The sequence below is a fragment of the Pinus tabuliformis genome, chromosome 5_1, assembly GCF_031772625.1.
Source record: "Pinus tabuliformis cultivar Carrire ecotype Pingquan chromosome 5_1, CPIR1, whole genome shotgun sequence".
NCBI classification, from domain to species: Eukaryota; Viridiplantae; Streptophyta; class Pinopsida; order Pinales; family Pinaceae; genus Pinus; species Pinus tabuliformis.
This window is the reverse complement of record NC_142305.1, coordinates 275,965,965-275,974,484: the sequence shown is the minus strand read 5'-3', so window position 1 is coordinate 275,974,484 and position 8,520 is coordinate 275,965,965. Positions and strand designations below refer to the sequence as shown.

The 8,520-nt window shown below is 32.6% G+C and overlaps 1 non-coding gene across 1 annotated transcript; it reads right to left on the bottom strand.

Moving 5' to 3' along the window:
• Positions 1-3,286: 3,286 nt before the first annotated feature.
• On the bottom strand, positions 3,287-3,359 carry TRNAA-AGC (transfer RNA alanine (anticodon AGC)). The gene has a single exon. It is a non-coding gene; the product is annotated as a tRNA-Ala (tRNA).
• Positions 3,360-8,520: the final 5,161 nt, after the last annotated feature.

The window sequence follows — 8,520 nt, the reverse complement described above, 5'->3', positions numbered from 1 at the left end:
GTCACAGGAAATATTGAAGGCAAGCTTGCGACTCTGCAAGTGTCACAACAAAAGCTTCAGGATGGTAGCACAAGAGCAGTGACTGAGCAGACAGTGGAAGATGTGAAGCAGGCGGTAGCTCAGTACACGGCTGAAGTTACGGTTATATGAGTTGAGTTGGATGGGCTTCGAGCAAAGATCTCTGCACCTACCAAGTGACTCGAGGGTGAGTCATGATGTTTGTTTTGGGGGCCTGTTGGGAGCGGGATCCCCCAAGGGTAGTTTTGGGGCTAAAAGCCCATGTTTGAGTTAAATTTTGTAATAAAATGGTAAAGACTCCACAGTTTGTGGTCCCAGAGCGTGAAGGTGTTATATGTCATAAAGGGTAGTCCACCCTTACTTTTGTAAAGTAAAGTCAGCTGTAAGAGTCAGATTGTATAAAAAGAGCTAAGCTCTAAGTAGTTTTAGGGAGAAAAAGATAGACAAGGTAAGAGAATCATAGCTCTGAAGTAAGAAGTCTAAGTCTTGGGTCGTAGCATAGGTAGAGGCTCTGCCGCTGAGTGTGCAGAGGCCTAGGGTAGAAGTCCGCAGCTGAGTGCGCAGACCCTTGCAATTGTGTGCACATAGTGGACAAAATTTGTACACACTTGAAAGATATCAATAAAGATAAATATTCGGCACTTCCTGTGTCTTTGTTCTATTAATGCATCTTAATATGTTATGTATGAATTTCCTTTATCATGCTTATATGATGCACGAATGAATGCAATTACGTTGAATAATTGAATGCAATTACGATTATCTATTTATGCGGTGTTAATTGTAATTATTTGATAAGATAAGCAAGTCACTTAGATTAATTGGGGAATCTGTACGGAAAGCTATCATAACAGCGCAAAAGTACCTAAGCAGTAGGTTGGGGCTGCATGAAGGTCGATGTACCCTTTCGTGGAGGTATTGAAGGATGGAATAGAGGGCTAGTATTGCAAGCCCTAGAGCGAAGCAACCTGCGCAATGGTAGGGCTAGAGGGAATCAAACAACATCACAACCATCTCAGGGTGTGGAAACTTGGTTCCAGCATCCCATCATACTGCTTCGAGTGAGACTTCGGTCCGCACTTCATGGGCTGATGCCGAAAGGGCTAGTAGTGTAGAGATTTGTTTGGCTAATTAATGCTGAACCTGATTCAAGCCCCCTTAAGCCAACACTAGGTAAAATGATATGTTATAATCTACCTAGACCACTGAAAAGGTAGCACAACCTTGAAGCGTCTCTCATCAATACACACACAACACAAAAACTTGGTAATCCTCCTTTGTTTGTTCTCTCAACCTAAGAAAGCTCTGTAACCCAGTTCGAGAAAAAAATTTCACCAACCTGCGCACACCAATGGAAGGGCACCAGAGTCGATTCTTTGTTTAGCCCCTCATCAAAAGAATAAATGTAAGGCTCAATTAGACATAGTATAAATTATCTTAGTCACAAGCACATGAATCCTAGACTCAAATCCAACGATTGTCATTAAGATGACGTGGACGCTACCCCCCTACCTTCACTTAATTTCTTGCCTCCCCACAAGGTAAATAACAAAAAAATCTTCCTTTGGCTTCTCTTCCCTACCCTTTTTCCCACTCAAAAACAAGGAAACAAAACCATATATCTAGGCACTTAACAAATTCACTGCACCTATGACCACTAGAAGGGGGGGCACCCAACTGAAGTTGATGAGAAATGAAAAAATCACAATCACACTAGCGCAATATTAGGAACCAAAATATAAGTTACCTAGCTGAGACGAGGGATGGGTGCAACTCGTCCCTAAATCCTGCCAACTTGAGCTCCTTCTCCCAGTCAAATTCCTAAACTAAAGACCATACCTATATGCTCTGTCATAAAGCCCAGGCACATCATCCCTTATGTATTGAAATGCTCTATTGCAAATCTTCATCGACATAATCCTTGCACACACAATGCTATTGCCCCCCTATTGTCAGTTGTTATTCCACTAGCATTTGGATGGGCACATTAAATCCAATTTCAGGCTTAAATGAATGTTAAGGAAAATGATCCCTTTCACGAGATCCTCCATATGATCTTCTTCCTACATTTTCCTTGTAATCTATATGTCCTTCCCACATTCGAAGTCACCCTCCATAATATCACAGTATAACATGGCTCGAGGAGCAATTAAGTTGGTGCATATATCCTTTTCCACTTGAAGTGGGAATGATGTCACGTCCCCTTGCCTATTGGTCAGGTGGGGTGGTGGTATCCTACTCCCCCTCCTCTCCTCTTTTCACCCCATCCTAGGAAATATTATTTTTATTTTAGTTTAAAATATTTTAATTCTATTGATAAAATTAGACGTATCATTTCATGTTTTAGTGCTAATAATAATACTATTTTAAATATCTCACCATTGTTAAAATATTAACCTATTATTTATAATATAATATCAAATATTGGTTTATTATGAAAGCCAGATTCTAACGAGGCCACAATTTTACTCGTAACACAATGGAAATTCTAACAAAAAATTGAAAAAATCCAATCGGAAATCTTGGTTACAATTGTCAAGCTTCAGGATTTTGGGTGCCCTAGGGGTTCTTGATGGTGTTGAATCCATTTCCACCATCAAAAATGTGATTCAAACACTCACATAATTAAATTTTTAAAAAACATTTGGGTGTCCTAGGGTTCTTGATGGTGTTGAATCCATTTCCATCATCAAAAATGTAATTCAAACACTCACATAATTAAAGTTTTAAAAAACATTATGACCAGATTCTAATGAAAATTTCGCCATCCAAACAAAATTGTGACCTTAATAAACAACACAATTATTAATTAAAAACTGAATATGATATAAAATATTATTTTACTATTATGTAATATATTAAAAATTGAATAGGTAATGCAACCGAACATATAGCACTATGGCAATCATATATATCCCTTTCAATTTCAATGTAAAAGACAGTGTGTCCTTACAAACAACTACACGCCATTTTTTAAGGATCCTAAGTAGCAGCCCGCTTCGGTTGATTCTTTACTTGTCGTACTCTGACATGGTAGCTTAAAAAGCTCGTTTTGTGCGGGTAACTTGTCTGAGATGTTTGTTTTCTGGAATGGGAAAAAGAAAACCGTGAGAATGACATGTCTAGATGCAGGTTGTTTTCTGGCAAAGGACCCACAAAGAAAGAGTCGAAACAGAAAACTGTCATTTATTGCGACATAATGACCTGCAAAATAACAGAAAAATCTTATGTAACCCTGTCCCCAAATAATGTCGAATTTATTTTTTTATGGAGATGCGGGGTATCGATCCCCGTACCTCTCGCATGCTAAGCGAGCGCTCTACCATCTGAGCTACATCCCCAATTTGAACTAAATTCTATTATCTAATATCAACGTCGTCTGTCCAACCATAATGTAAAAGATATCCTCTGGATCATTGACTTCCATAAGGGATAGACCAGTTGGTTTACTGCTATGGCGTAAATACTTTCTTCTTGAATGTGGATGGTAAACTCTTAATTCAGGTAAAGTAATTCGTGGCTTCTTTTCTCCTTTAATCAATGTCCCTGTTGAAAGATTCGTAGCTCAGTAGGCAAGAACTCATATTCCTTTAATATTTTGTCTAAATCGTTTGTTTTCCTCCTGTGAGGTGTATTCACTGTTTGTTCAAGTCTCCAGTATTTTTTTTCATAAGAAGAAAACGACTATCTTTTGCATTAAAAAAATACTTACATCTTCATGGATCTCATAAGGTTTTCACCATTTTTATTCAAGGTTTTTAACATTTTTATTTGTAAAAAATATAGTGTAGTCTACTGAGGCGGAGGCAGGTAGTGTTTGGACGGTTAAAAGTGGGTGGAATTTGGACAAAAAATTCAAGAAATCTTGCAGTAGTAGGATATGAATTATGTTTTTGATGGTGGAAATAGATTCAACACCATCAGAAGCTTCTTAGGCACTCAAAATCTTTAAATTTGACAGGGGTAACTTAAATTTACAAAAATCCCTCCAAAAACTTTATCAAAATATTACTTAAATTTCCATAATTTTCATGTACCATTTAAAAAAAACTTCTAAAACAAAACAGTTATTAAATCCTCATGGCCATCATAAAAAACTTCATATACTTTTGTAAATCATCTATGAAATGTCTCTGATTAGTCTAGTAGCTCGATCAGATTACAAATGAAAATATAGACGGTCAGAAAAGCACTATTTGTAAACCATCAAAAATATAAAAAAAAACAGATCTTCACTGTTCCTGTGTTCCTGTGCTCATTCAAGAGAAGTTAATTGATACTTATTTTTCCTGCATTTGTTATGAAGCCTTGGTCGAAAGCTGTGAACTTAATCAACCATCAAAAGAAAAAATCCTCACTGTTCCTCATTCAAGAGAAGCTAATTGATACTTATGTTCCCTGCATTATTTATGAAGCCTCGGTCGAAAGCTGTGAACTGTGAACTTAATCCCTCTTGATCTAGTATTGGAGATAATTTTAAGAAAGTTGAGAGGATCGAAGATAAAAACCATTTTTTTTAAAATTCTTTATCTTATATTCACATTTGATATAATTTTCAAAATATTTGTCACATTACCAATTTTGTTGATCTTTTAACTCAGCCAAACTATAATGATATTGTCTCTGATTTTTTTAAATATAAAAATAAAATATTAAATAATTATGATTAATCTTTTAAGATTCCGATGTAAATCCTAATGAACATTAATCTATATATTATCATCCTGATTAACCATGTAAATTATAATGTACAAGCCATTGCAAATGTTGACAGTGCAGCATTAAACTATGCGAAAAAATAAAAACAACAAAAAATGATACAGAGTGAATGAATGAGCTTGGAAACCCTGGCCTTGAACCTCTTATTTGTTTAGCCAGAAAAATGGATGTATAATTAGTTATGTATTTACAACTGGTCCCACTTTGTCATTTTGATTTTAAACAGGTGAATGCCAGGGTTGAAACTTAACTCCATGTTTAAGACCCATCCAAACCATGCGATCATATACGTTAAACTTTAATTAGTTTTTCCTTTTATACATAATTATGTTGGATTCGAATTCCATCCATGAAAGAAATTTGAATGAGGAATTTTCCATTTCAGAAAAAGGGTTAATAATATGCCAAAATATTTATCAAATTACACAAATATAATTTATCAAAATAACATCTATTATCAAATCCAAGAAACATCCTGCAAAACCCTGCTTAAAAGTTGTATGTGAAATATCATGAACACTATCTACCAGGTTAGGGATATCTGGCAGATCTAAAACAGTTGGATCGGAAAATTACATTATATTGAAAATTACACTGGTGAATTTACCATAGGCCGCTCAAATATTTCTTATTTTGTTTAGTCTTGTCTTATGCTCCAGTTTCCAGATACCATCCGTTCCACAAAGAATCGTCATCAAATTTGTCTGGATTGTCAGGAGGTATTTTCAGTAAAACACCACCATAAGTTGTCTGCGTTTACCAAAATAAAAATTTTTGATGTTAGCATCACTATTACCAAAAAGCAATGGTGTGACCAATTAACCATAACCTAAACCCACAAATCATATCTCCATTTTTATCAAAAATAGAAAAGACAACACAATACTATAACCATAAAGGTCATGTCATGCATGGTTAATAATACTCTTTCATGTTTTGACCCAAACGATTTTATATAAGCTTATAAATTTGCATTATATATATATATATATGAATTTTTTTGTTTAATTGATAAATAAGAAAAAAAATTATATTTTATTATTTTAAATGAAAAATATAGCGTAATTATCAAATTCGGCCGTACCGTCGAAAAACATTCGAAAATTCGTTGGTTTGATTGGATTTGATTTGTAAATTAATTCGAAAATTCGGGTTCGATTCCGTGCACGGAATATTATGTTCACGGATTAAGAATCCACGCTTTTGACGAGAATGGGAAAGTCGAGGAATTACTTTGAGAAAAAGAATATTATACTCTTACACTAGTTCTTAGACCACACTTTCATAACTGCGTGAAAAGCCTCATCCAAAGAACTTTTTACATGCAATCAATTAGTGGTTTAATGAGTTAATGTTATTGTACATTTTTAATAGAGATTCTAGTTTTCAATTTACAGTTCAATTTTTTTTTCAGATTTAGGAAATAGCAATAAGAATATGGTGACTAAATGATAATGTTCCCTTTCAGTTTATGCAATAAGGAATTTACAATAAATTTAGCAAGTTTTTAATGAAATATGTAAAAATCTATAATTTTTATGATAATTATGGGTTTATAGAGTAAAAACAAAAAAATATATATGATATATATAATTTGTAAATTTGTAGATTTATTAAATTTAAACAAATATATTTTAAAAATAGAAATATTGCATGAATTATATTAGTAAAAAGCAGAAATACTACCTGAATTATATTAGTAAATGGATTTTCTTAATTAAGATTTTGATTAAGTATTAAAGTATACATATTAACGTTTTTTATTATTTTGAGTAAGTATTAAGTATTAAATTATACAGATTAACATTTTGTATTATACTAAATAATAGATGTTGTTACTATACCTTATAAATTAGAGGTGAGTTTGGTTTGAAAAATAAATAATTAGCATTTGATAATATAAGCATATATTTTTAAAGACTGTTTGCACACACTTAATATACCATTTCATTATGAACATAAAATACTTAATAATGTGGAATTTATGTGGTTCATTGTAATATATTATTTCTTGAAAATTCACTCTATATTAAATGTCATAATTTGTGGTGCAAGTGGGTGACTTAATCAATACAAAAATTCTTAAAACTTACTATTTTACTTGCTATTTTAAATATAAAACTAAGCTAATTGGTTCAATATATAATTTTATTGCAATATTTATAATTGAAACAATTTTAAAAGAGTTTTTGTTGTTTTCAATTTTATAATTGTATATTTAAAATATTGGAATAAGAAGTATACTGTACTGCCGAATTTTTCCCGTATTAAATGTTAAGTAACCAAATTTTTTCAGTACCCAATCGAATTCGAATTTCAAACTTGGTAACTATGAAATATACTGTTATATTTTGTCACATGGAAATTGCTCTTAAGATATTAGAAACTCGTTCTAATGGTTTTTGCGCTCTCAAGAACATTGGAATTGTATGAAAACCTTCCCTTTTCAGAAACAAAGATAATGAAAGCTGGAGATGGTTTCAGGAGCTTTGTAAATGTCAACCAAAAATTCAAGAACAGATTTTGTGGAGTTCTCAGTTGACTTGACACTAATTAGCGAAAAAATACCTAATTCCATAAAATAAGCATTATTTCTAGGGATTGAATGAGCATTACAATTAAGCTAATGTAAAAAATGCATAGTTCATACACAGTTTCGTCGTTGAATATTGACACAATTCATTTGTTTGTACATTGACCTTGGGGACGATAATTTGTTTTGTTCTCTCAAAAAGTAATAACACTTCAACAACAGTGAAACTCCAGGTAGTAGAATGCTAGAAACCAATTCTGGATTAAATGTTTTACTTATTTTAAAATAATAAAATGAATGGTTTTCTTAATAGTATTGAATTTACACTTATTCATTTTCTTTTATATAATATAAAACACATTTAAATATAGAATTTCAAATACATTGTCTCATTTTAATTTACCATGTAATTTTATAAAAGATTTCTTCTATAATATTATTTAAAATTAAATAAATATATATTATTTATTTTAAATATGGGTGTAAGTGATGTATTAGTAATATAAGTAATTATGGAGGATGAAGATGGATTAGGTATATTAGATTTTACATGTTTATTTTTGTATATAAGTACATGTTATTTTTCGATTTTTCATTATACATTTTGTTTATAATGTGTTTTTTTTCTCTTGTATTAATAAGGGAAATCATGGAGGGTGGTAGTTCAATACTAACAAGTGGATGTGAAAAGTATTTTCTTCCTCCAATTCCAAGTGGTCAAGTTCAACAAAGCACAAACCCCAAGAAACCCTTGTTAAAGTTTGTGAAGAAAATTACTAAAAACAAGAAAAATAATAGTGGTGGTTGTGAAGAATGGATGTGCACATTGTGTAAACATGTGTTTAAAGGAAGCTACGCTAGGGTGTGGCATCATCTTCTATCCCTATCTAGTGATGGGGTAAAGGGTTGTACATGTACTATTGAGAAAATGATGGAGTTGACAAAGCTTCATATGGTTGTCCTAGGATTCAATGTAATGAACTTGGACAATGATTGTATTTTTAAAGTACCTAGATTTTCTTCCCATGATATGGAAGATTCGGTGAATCAAAATTCATCAAACCAATTTGAGTCTGTGGAGGGGTCTACTTATGCGAGGAGTCAGAGGCCTGCTAGTTTTTCTCAGGGACAAATTTCTAAAATCTACAATGTATTACATAGGGATGAGGATGATGATGCTATTGCTGATTTTTTTTTATGGCAAATGGAATTTCATTTAATGCTACCCATTCTTCACATTACAAAGAAAT